Below are 10301 nucleotides of genomic sequence, written 5' to 3' on the forward strand. Positions count from 1 at the left end.
GGCTTTCTACCCTTTCAAGTGTCAGTCTCATAATGCACTGTTTATTCTCCATGAAAAAAACCCATGATACAAAATGAAATCCCATGAATATAATTTATATAATAAATATATATAATTTATAAATAAAATTGATTGATTGATTGAATAAAATGAAATCTATTTGTATAGAATAGTTTTTTACAACCTGAAAGTACCACAGACCATTCAAACATTGTTTGTCCTCTCAAACATCTGGCAGGACAAAATTGTACCCTGCTCAATATATATATATATATTGGTGAAAATTAGTAATGTTGACCTAAGAAAGTCACTATATATGATGGCACTTCACTGGGAACAAATAATATTTCTGACGACAGTTGACTCGGGATGTTTAAAAGGATAGTGCACCCAAAAATGAAAATTCAGCCATTATCTACTCACCCTCATGCTGAGGGAGGCTCTGGTGAAGTTTTAGTACTTACATCACTTGCGGAGATCAGCGGGGGGAGCGGCTAGCACACCTAATGGCTGTCGGCGCCCCGGACTAAAACGTCCAAGAACACAAAATTGAAACCACAAAATATCTCCAACATGCTCGTGCATAGTGATCCGAGTGTCCTGCAGCACCGACAAAAAGTTCTTTCGAAAAACGTCATTTGAACTCTGTTTTTAGCCTCACTGTAGCCTGTAGCTCTGACTGCTTCTCTGTGCTCCGCACTCATGCGTGTGCATGCTTGCACGAGACCAGCGAAAGCACTTGCTTTGATTACCCGTGTTTACATACCATGACATGTGCACCGCAGGGAGAGACAGTAACCACAGTAGCTAAAAGATCATTTGCACTACGGTCTTTTAGCAAAGGACAGCCCAACATGTCTGAAGACTTTGAAATTGAAGATGAACAGCATTTCTTTGTTGAGCTGTATTTGTTTGAGCCCGAGTATACGGACGCAGAACTCAGGCTACTGTACGAAGCAGCTGCCTCAGCTCATGAGCCTGACCCTCAGCCAGCCACAGAATACCGGAGTCGAGCACTGGAAACCTGGTGGTGTAGTTGTTTCAAATGCAAAGCAATGCCAACGGATGAGGAAAGTCTTTGCTGCTCAGACTGGGAATTGGCGATGGCTGCACTTGAGAATCTGGACATCAGTTCTGACAAGGCTGCTGCTCTTCAGAGACCGTGCATCACCGATCACCCTGAGTTTCCAGCACTACTGACCCGTGGTGTTCTGGAGACATTTTTTTTACTTCCCCAAAATCAACTGGAAGAAACGGCAAAGGCCCGCAGGACCAGATGGCAGGCTTTCAGAGGAGTAAGTCATTCATTTCTACCGTAGGCCTAATTGATAGATAAATAAAGCTTGCTTATAAATTCTTATAAATTTAAATTATAAGCATATTTATATTTATGCTTATAAATAAAAGCAAACCCCTGACCACCGCAATGCTACTGCATTACGTGCTGTCCTAAATGTGAAATCACAATGCATTGTATTTCTTCTATTACAGCCAGTGCAGATTGGTGGCTTATTATGAAGAAATGGATAAAACTAGAACAGTTCCGTCGATGGCGTCCACTCCAGAAGTCTGTGGAGGAAGTTCAGGCGGACAATGGCCTTGGTCTCGGATATGTGGTTACTCTTGTCTCTCCCTGCGGTGCACGTGTCACATGATGTAAACACGGGTAAGTAAAGCTCGTGCTTTCACTGGTCTCGCGCAAGTGCACACACGTGAGCGTGGAGCACAGAGAAGCAGTCAGAGCTACAGGCTACAATGAGGCTAAAAAGTTCAAATGACGTTTTTCTTAACTACTTTTTATGTAGGGGCTGCAGGACACTTGCATCACTACGGACGAGCATGTTGAAGATATTTTGTGGTTTCAGTTTTGTGTTCTTGGACGTTTTAGTCTGGGGCGCTGTCAGCCATTAGGTGTGCTAGCCGCTCCCCCCGCCGATCTCTGCAAGTGATGTGAGGACTAAAACTTCACCAGAGCCTCCCTCGGCATGAGGGTGAGTAGATAATGGCTGAATTTTCATTTTTGGGTGCACTATCTCTTTAACATCATGCATAGTTCACTTCAGTGTCACTCACACACATTTTCATGATGAAACTACCGAATCAGTGACGATAACGTGTGGATTCATATTAAACATGAAAAGGATTAAAATATAAGGAATAATATCTAAGTCTAATCATTTGTGATTATATTATGCTGATCACTTACTGCAGCAGCTCATTGTGCTATCTCTGTTATATTTTTCAATTAATTACCCTTTGGCAAAGCTCCAAAATTAACAAAAGGTTCAGTACACCATTTGTCAATATTTTGTCCCCCTTGAATTTTTGCCTTCAAATTTTAACACACACTCTTGTTTTAGCTTTTTCATATTATCTATTACTATAATCGTTCATTTTAAAACAATTTTGCTCTTAAGTCAAGACTGTCCTGAATTTCAGGACGTCAGGTCATCCTACAACACAAACTCCAACACATTTACTGTAATACTTAGAGCCAACAGCTGAGCGCTCTGCCTCAGCCCCTCCACCTCCCCATCCTTTGCAAACTTGCTCGGTGAGCTGAAAGATGCCATTGTCTGATGAACAACAAAACACAGTACTAAATAAATCAACCACACACAATAATTGCACTATTAATACATAACACATGCAAAACAAAACCACACACTGCACAAAAATAACAAGTGCTAGTAGTTTGCATCTACAAACTAAATTTTAATCAAATAAAAGAAATGACAGTGCAGGATTAGCTGGGTAACATCAAAGTTAACTTTTAAATAAAAACAGTAATAACAAGTTTCCACGACTGGCAGTCACACAGAGTGTAAAACATAACCCTATATCATTCTGAAAACCAAGAACAACTCCAAAACATGATAAAAATCTATGTACAATCAATATAGGTACACACCTTAGGCCTACTTACCATTCCCTGTCCGAAGAAACTCACAATGCAGGCACGCAATTACAGAGTCGAGAAGGACGAAGGACTGACCCGCCCACTTCTCCCTATGATTGGCTTCTACTTGTTACCTTTGTGATAGTAGATTGGTTAAATTAGGTATTATACCATGGTCTGGGTGAATACTCGATTCTGATTGGCTGCAAGGTGTCCGTTAAAAAGTGTTGTAGGACACCTATAAAGAAGTTCCGGTCAAATAGCCTGATTGTTCTAAATTATTGCACTGGCTCAAACGCTAGTTGGTAACCGTGGCAACAGAAACTCAGAACATATGTTAACATACGTTATTTCACAGTTTATTTATCACAACGGCAAGACAGTAGACAAGACATGGGTGATTTTATAGTTTCCTTTACCCTATTTGGTGAATTTGATCATTTTGAAGACTGGGATGCAGCAGAAGAGAAAGAGAGAAGAGAATATAAGAAGAAGGAGATGCGACACAAGGAGGTGACACCGGAGGAATTGAACAATTTAGAGGATGACAAGGACGAGGTAAACACGAAAACCACGAAATGGGCAGTTAAAACATTAAGAGACTTCCTGGCTCAGAAAAACATGGACATCAACTTTGAGAGCTACACTGCCACTACTCTCAATGACATTTTGCGACTGTTTTATGCGTCTGTCCAGTCGACTAAGGAAGGAGGAGAATACAGTGTTGCCAGTTTGAGGAGTTTGAGAGCCGGCATTAATCGCCACTTAAGAGACATCAACATCATCAGCGACACTGTGTTCAAGAGCAGTAATGCGATTTTTAAGGCGATACTGAAGCGTTACAGAAAGAGTGGGAAAGACACCAGCTTCCACCATCCTCGTATCCCTGAGTCAGACCTTGAGATAATCAGATGTTCATCTGCGCTGTCTCCCGATACACCCCTCGGCCTCGTCAGAAAGGTATGGTTTGACATCCAGCTGTGTTTGGCTCGGCGTGGCAGGGAGGGGAACCGTGAGCTGACCATGACATCTTTCAGCATCCAGAGAGACGAGGATGGCGTTGAATACGTCAGCCTAGCGCATAATCCTGACACTAAAAATCATAAAGATCCAAACGTAACCTAAGAGGTTTTATGTTCGCAAGGCCCGGGGATCCCCTGTGCCCAGTAAAAAGTTTCAAGAAGTACATCTCTAAATGTCCCCCAGATGCAAAATCTTTTTATCTGCACCCAAAGCGCTCTATCACCGTGGCATCTGATGTGTGGTACTCCAGGTAGCCGATGGGTGTCCACTACCTGGGAGACATGCTAAAAAAAAATCAGTGAAGAGGTCTGTACAATTCTAATAATGTAGCCCTATGTATTATGCGTAACCCCTCTACTGCCCTCATTAATAGCCTGTCTCGGATTTACACGAACCACAGCCTCCGGAGCACGGCTGTGGGTCGACTCTCAGACGCCAGGCTGGAGACACGCCAGATCATGTCTGTGACAGGGCATCGCTGTGAAAGCAGCCTGCAGGCTTACTGGGCTCCGTCAGTCCAGGAGAGACGAGAATGGAGCAACATTTTGTCGTCCCGCAACGTCCCAACCAGCAGTGGTCAGGGTCCACAAACGTTAAATCTCCGTCCTTCAAATGCCACTATGATGGACATGCCAGTATCTCTATCAAATTTCACGATCAACAGCAATGTTGCATGTAATTTTAAATAGTTTGTCGCCTGTCTTTCTGCCTTACTTAGGTTACTTACTTGCTTGATACAGAGTGAATGGTGGATAATATTCGTCACAGCGAGAGATATGAAATAGTCCACTCAGCCGCTTCTTGTGAAAACTTATGATTTTAAGGGTAAAAAACAACATTAACATATTAATAATTGATTTAATATTTATTTCTTTTGTAAGTGACCATGGTATAAGCGGGATAATGCCCTTCGAGGTGTCCATTATCAGAAATGAATGGACTTCGCGTCGGACGGTTCACGCCTCCGCGTCGTCCATTCATTTCTGATAATGGACACCTCGTCGGGCATTATCCCTTACATAACGTCTGTCTAAACCAATCAGAGGCAGAGTAAAGCAAATTATCCCGCCATTAACCTATGATTCGACCACTGGCTTACCGCGATTTTTAAAATAAATAGCCTCGATAATATTGCCATGTAGCTAACCTAGCTAGTGCGCTAGCTAGCTATAACTGATAGCTGACATGTAGAGACAATCAAAGACATATATACATAGACGCCACATTGACTGCTGCTGCCAATTGGAGGGGTGTGCCTAAAATGCCGTCATCTTGGTACAGTGCCACTCGCTCCTACGGTGCATTATGTCTATAGAGGAATGACATGTTTGCACTATTAAAGTGATCATAAATCACTCAATTGTTAACATATATTCATGTGGGTTGTTTGTTACAAACATCAGACATAGAGGACAGACATAGAGATACAGACATAAATAGAACAGAAGGAACCCAGAAAATGTTCAGGGGTCCGTTTCACAAAGCAGGTTCAACAAACTCTGAGTCTAATCCTGAACTCTGAGTTGATCTACTCTGAGATAGGAAACTCTGAGTTTCCGGTTCCAAAACAGCTGATTTGAATCAGTTTAATCAACTCGGAGTAGTTTCACCTGGAGTTAAGCGCGTGCACCACAACTATAAAAAGCCAGCATCAATGGAGCCCCGATTCGACGAGTCACCATGGCAACAGGTTTTTCATCCCACTAGAATTAGAAATCTTAATGCGCTTATATGGCGAGTTTGCACACGTTTTCAAAAAGAAGTACAACACCGCTGCAGCTGCAAAAGAGAGGGAGACGGCGTGGGAGAACATGCTGCTCGGGTCAGTGCATAAGTTTAAATGTAGTTCTTTGCAATCACAATATTATAGGGGAAAACTGCTTGAATGGTAGCATATTAATTTATTTCATTTAGGTGCAATCCCGCGGGGGAGAAGGGCACTTGGCAGCAGTTTAGGATGAAATATAAAAACAAAGCCGATTGTTCAAACAGGTAAGACCTCGTCATAATCTCATGGGGGTACCTGATTTTGATCATGTTTTACATTGTAAAGTAAATATTAAGTGGCTGTTTGGCTGTGCAGTTGTTTTATCCCCAACATAATGCTGTTTTCACACACATAAATGTCTTCTCATCTATATCATGTTCTGTTAAATAATTAAGCCTATTTAAAATAGGCCTAACACAGACTTCTACTCAGCCAACAGAAAGAAGGCAGATGCCCGTAAAACGAGCACACTTTTCTGACCGCCCTGCATACAGTTGCCTTACTCAAGTGCTCAGCATCTCCGACATTGTACAAAAAACTTCCATTTGCAAAGAAACGCAGCACATTTTTATACAGTCTATGAGCGCAACACACAATATCTGCTGGGGTGTGAGAGCATGACTACGATTGGTAATGTTGCAAATGTAAGGACGGATTAGGTTGTGTATGTAGATGATGGACTGTGACGGGAAATGCTAGAACATCTATGCACGGTCTGATAACCATCTCCCGACGAATATTTAATTCTCTGTGCAGTAATGCTGCACCTTCATCCACGGGATCGTTATCAAAAGGACATGCCATGTTAGTGAAAAAAGTCGCCACCTACTGTGCCTAATGACTTCTAATACTGACTCTGATTTTTTAAATGTTTTTTTTAAAAGACAGACGGCAGAACTAGGCTACGCCAAAACTTGCCTGCTGACTGACTGAATGAATGAGGAAATCAGATGGAATGTGTGGCTCTGAAAGAGGGTGGAGACAGAGAGAAACTTGAGGTTCACTGAGAAAAACCTGGTCCCGACCAGGTTAGGTTCATAGAGTCTGTTACTACGGTAACTGACCGAGAGCTTAAGTTACCGCTCTCTCTGAAATAGGCTATAGTTACCTCTCTTTCTCTGGGTTGAGTTACATCCCTTTTTGAAACGGAAAACTCAGAGTTTCCCTCATTTCAGGGTTAACAGACTCTGAGTTTTTACTAAACCTGCTTTGTGAAAGTTTTTATCCAACTGCAATAACCACCCTCAATGCTGCAAAAAAATAATGTGCAATATGGAATCTGAATGTGACAGAAAGCATGCATATCTGTAGATGTATGTTCATACTGTTTTTATGCAAGGACTGGGTGTGTATGACTGTGTGTGTGTGTTTATGCATGCTTGTGGTAACTTCAGCTTTAAAAGAACCACTCGACAACGTCTTGGCCATAGTTGCACTTTATATAAGGACGGCAAAATGAAAAGTACATACAGAGCTCATCTGCTAACATCTCTGTCGGCCGGAAGTTAAGCATACAACAACATGCCGGAGGCGGAAATGTCTTTCAAAATAAAATGGCACATACCAACCAGCTTATCTTTTACAACATCGACCCCTGGTGGGCGCATGGCTATTGTGCTCTTATTCTAATAAAGATTAACTTAATAATGTTCACATTACAACACTTCTCCCCCTTTAAATTCCAACATTCCCCCAAAATGTAAATTAACTAGAAGAAACCAACCAGTGGTGGTTTTTAGCTGGTGTACACTCAAAACTTAAAGTATTGTCTCAACAACTGTACATACTAACACCTGAAAAACATGGCAGCTTTAACATTCAGTCCAGCTTAAACTGTTCAATCAAAAATTCAGTCTGTCTGGAGGTTTGCGAGTGCGCTGTGACCTTCGCACTACCCCTGGTGACCCAGCATGCACCGCTGGTGTGGGTGTTTTGGGTGGATCTGGTGTAGGGAGACTGAGAGGGATCTGGGTGTCAGTGTGAGAGTGTCCATCCTCTCTGGGGGACACAGAAACCTCTGCCTGTGTCTCTCTCTCTCTTGTGGACCCACCTCCACAGCTGTTGGTCTCACCACTGGAAACTCAGCGGCACTGTCTGTCTCTGAGCCTGTGTCATGCCGCAGGTGCACATGATCCTGATGTCTGCGGAACATACATCCATCACTCAGCTTAACAACATAGGAGACTGGCCCACTACGCTTGAGAATTATCCCAGGTAGCCACTGCTGGTTGTTGTTGCTGTTGCTGACAGTCATTTGGTTTTAACTGTCTCTCGCGTACATGTTGATCATGTCTTTCTTTCTGTTTTTCCTGCTTTCCCTTCACTTTTGCCGTCATGTCCAGACTCAGCAGGTCCAGCCTCGACTTGGGCCTACGCCCCATCAGCATTTCCGCTGGCATGCGTCCAGTTGTAGTCTGTGGCGTGAGGCGGTATTTAAAGAGGAAGCATGAACGCTGAGTGCTGAGTGAATCCCCTGTCATCCGCTTCAGGCCCTCCTTCACTGTCTGAACAGCCCACTCTGCTAACCCATTTGAGACTGGGTGGAAAGGAGCTGTCCGTATGTGATGAATGCCATTCTGCTGCATGAACTCACTGAACAGCTCGCTGGTGAATTTTCGGGCCATTATCAGTGACCAGTGTGTCAGGCAACCCGTGAACTGCAAACACTTGCCTGAGTTTGTCAATGGTTGTGGGGGCTGTGATGTTGCTCATGATGTGGGCCTCAATCCATTTGGAGTGCGCATCCACCATTATAAGAAACATCTACCCCAGCAAAGTCCAAATGTAGCCTAGACCAGGGGCGGTCTGGCCACAACCATGGGTGCAAAGGAGCAGGTTGAGGCATGTTCTGATTGGTCTGACACTGTGTGCATGATTTCACCTTGTCCTCCAGATCCTGATCCAGTCTCGGCCACCAGACATAGGATCTCGCAAGGCTTTTCATCCGAGATACACCTGGATGAGTCTCATGTATTTCTTCCACAATCTGTGCACGGCCTGGGGGAGGCACGATGACCCTCACACCCCAAGAGATGCAGCTATCCTGCAGACTCCGTTCTGTTTTGCGTTTAGCACAAGGCCTCAACTCCTCTCCTTCCACCACACTGGGCCAGCCCTGTAAAAGGAAAGTTTTGACTTGGGACAGGACTGGGTCCCTCTCTGTCCACTGCTTTATCCGGGATGCTTTTACAGGTGTCTCTGTCAGCCTCTCTAATGAGAAAACAGTCTCTGGAGGTACATATGTAACAGCAGGTGTTTCAGGTAAAGGCAGCCAACTCAGCGCATCAGCGTTTGTGTTATCCTTACGCGCTCTATACACTATAGTGTACTGGTAGGCTGACAGTGTGAGCGCCCAGCGCTGTATCCTGGCTGAGGCTAGTGGTGGGATGCATCTGGTCTCACTGAACAGGCTCATCAGTGGTTTATGGTCTGTATAGATTTTGAATGCACGGCCATAGAGATACTGATGAAAGCGCTTGACAGCAAAGACGATGGCTAGGCCCTCTTTGTCCAGCTGTGAATATCCCTTCTCCACTGCTGTCAGGGTACGTGAAGCAAAGCCAACTGGCTTCTCTGATCCATCTTCCATTACATGCGAAAGGACTGCCCTGACTCCATAGGGCGAAGCGTTGCATGAAAGGGTTATCTCCTTATCTGGGTCATAGTGAACTAGGAGCGTCCCTGAGTGGAGGAGCTCTTTCACTTCCTTAAAAGTGTCCTCCTGCTCCTCATACCACTGCCACTTAGTGTCGTTGTGAAGCAGCTTGTACAGTGGGGCCAAAACCTTTGAGAGGTCGGGCAGAAATTTTCCATTATAATTCACCGTGCCCAAAAATGATCTGAGTTCAGTGACACACTTGGGGCTTGGGGCCTCCTTAATAGCTCTCACTTTGTCTTCCACTGGGCAGAGTCCCTCTGCTGTGATCTTGTGTCCCATGTAGGTCACACTTGGTGCTAGGAACACACATTTGCTGCACTTTAATCACAGCCCTGCTTCTGAGAGCCTCTTCAGCACCTGTTCCAAGTTAGCCAGATGCTCTGCCTCCCTGGCCCCTGTGATCAAAATATCATCCAGGTAGACCGCGACATGCGAAATCCCCTGTTCGCTGGAAAATGGCGGGACTGGACGCCACTCCAAACACCAGGTGGTTGTACTTGAATAATCCCTTGTGTGTGTTGATTGTGACGTACTCTTTTGAATCCTCCTCAAGTAGCAGCTGTTGTTAGGCCTGGCTCATGTCAAGCTTTGTGAATAGCTTACCGCCTGCCAGGGTCGCAAACAGGTAATCTTTGCGTGGCAACGGATACTCCGCCAGCTTCGAGGCCTGATTCACCGTGAGCTTATAGTCCCCGCATATCTATGCAGTTTTGTCCTCTTTCAAAACGGGAACACTTTCAACGCCCACCTTGAAAACTGGACAGGCTCGATGATGCCCAGCTTCTGCAACCGCTCCAGCTCTTCCTCAGCTTTGCCTTTCATGGCATAGGGTACTGACCTGGGCTTGAAAAACCTAGGTGTGGCCTCAGGGTCGACATGGAGCTTTACTGTCACGCCCTTCAGTGTGCCCAGTTCATTCTTGAACACATCACTGTACTGCTTCAGAATGTCCT

This window comes from Epinephelus lanceolatus, chromosome 6 (genome assembly GCF_041903045.1).
Source record: "Epinephelus lanceolatus isolate andai-2023 chromosome 6, ASM4190304v1, whole genome shotgun sequence".
NCBI classification, from domain to species: Eukaryota; Metazoa; Chordata; class Actinopteri; order Perciformes; family Serranidae; genus Epinephelus; species Epinephelus lanceolatus.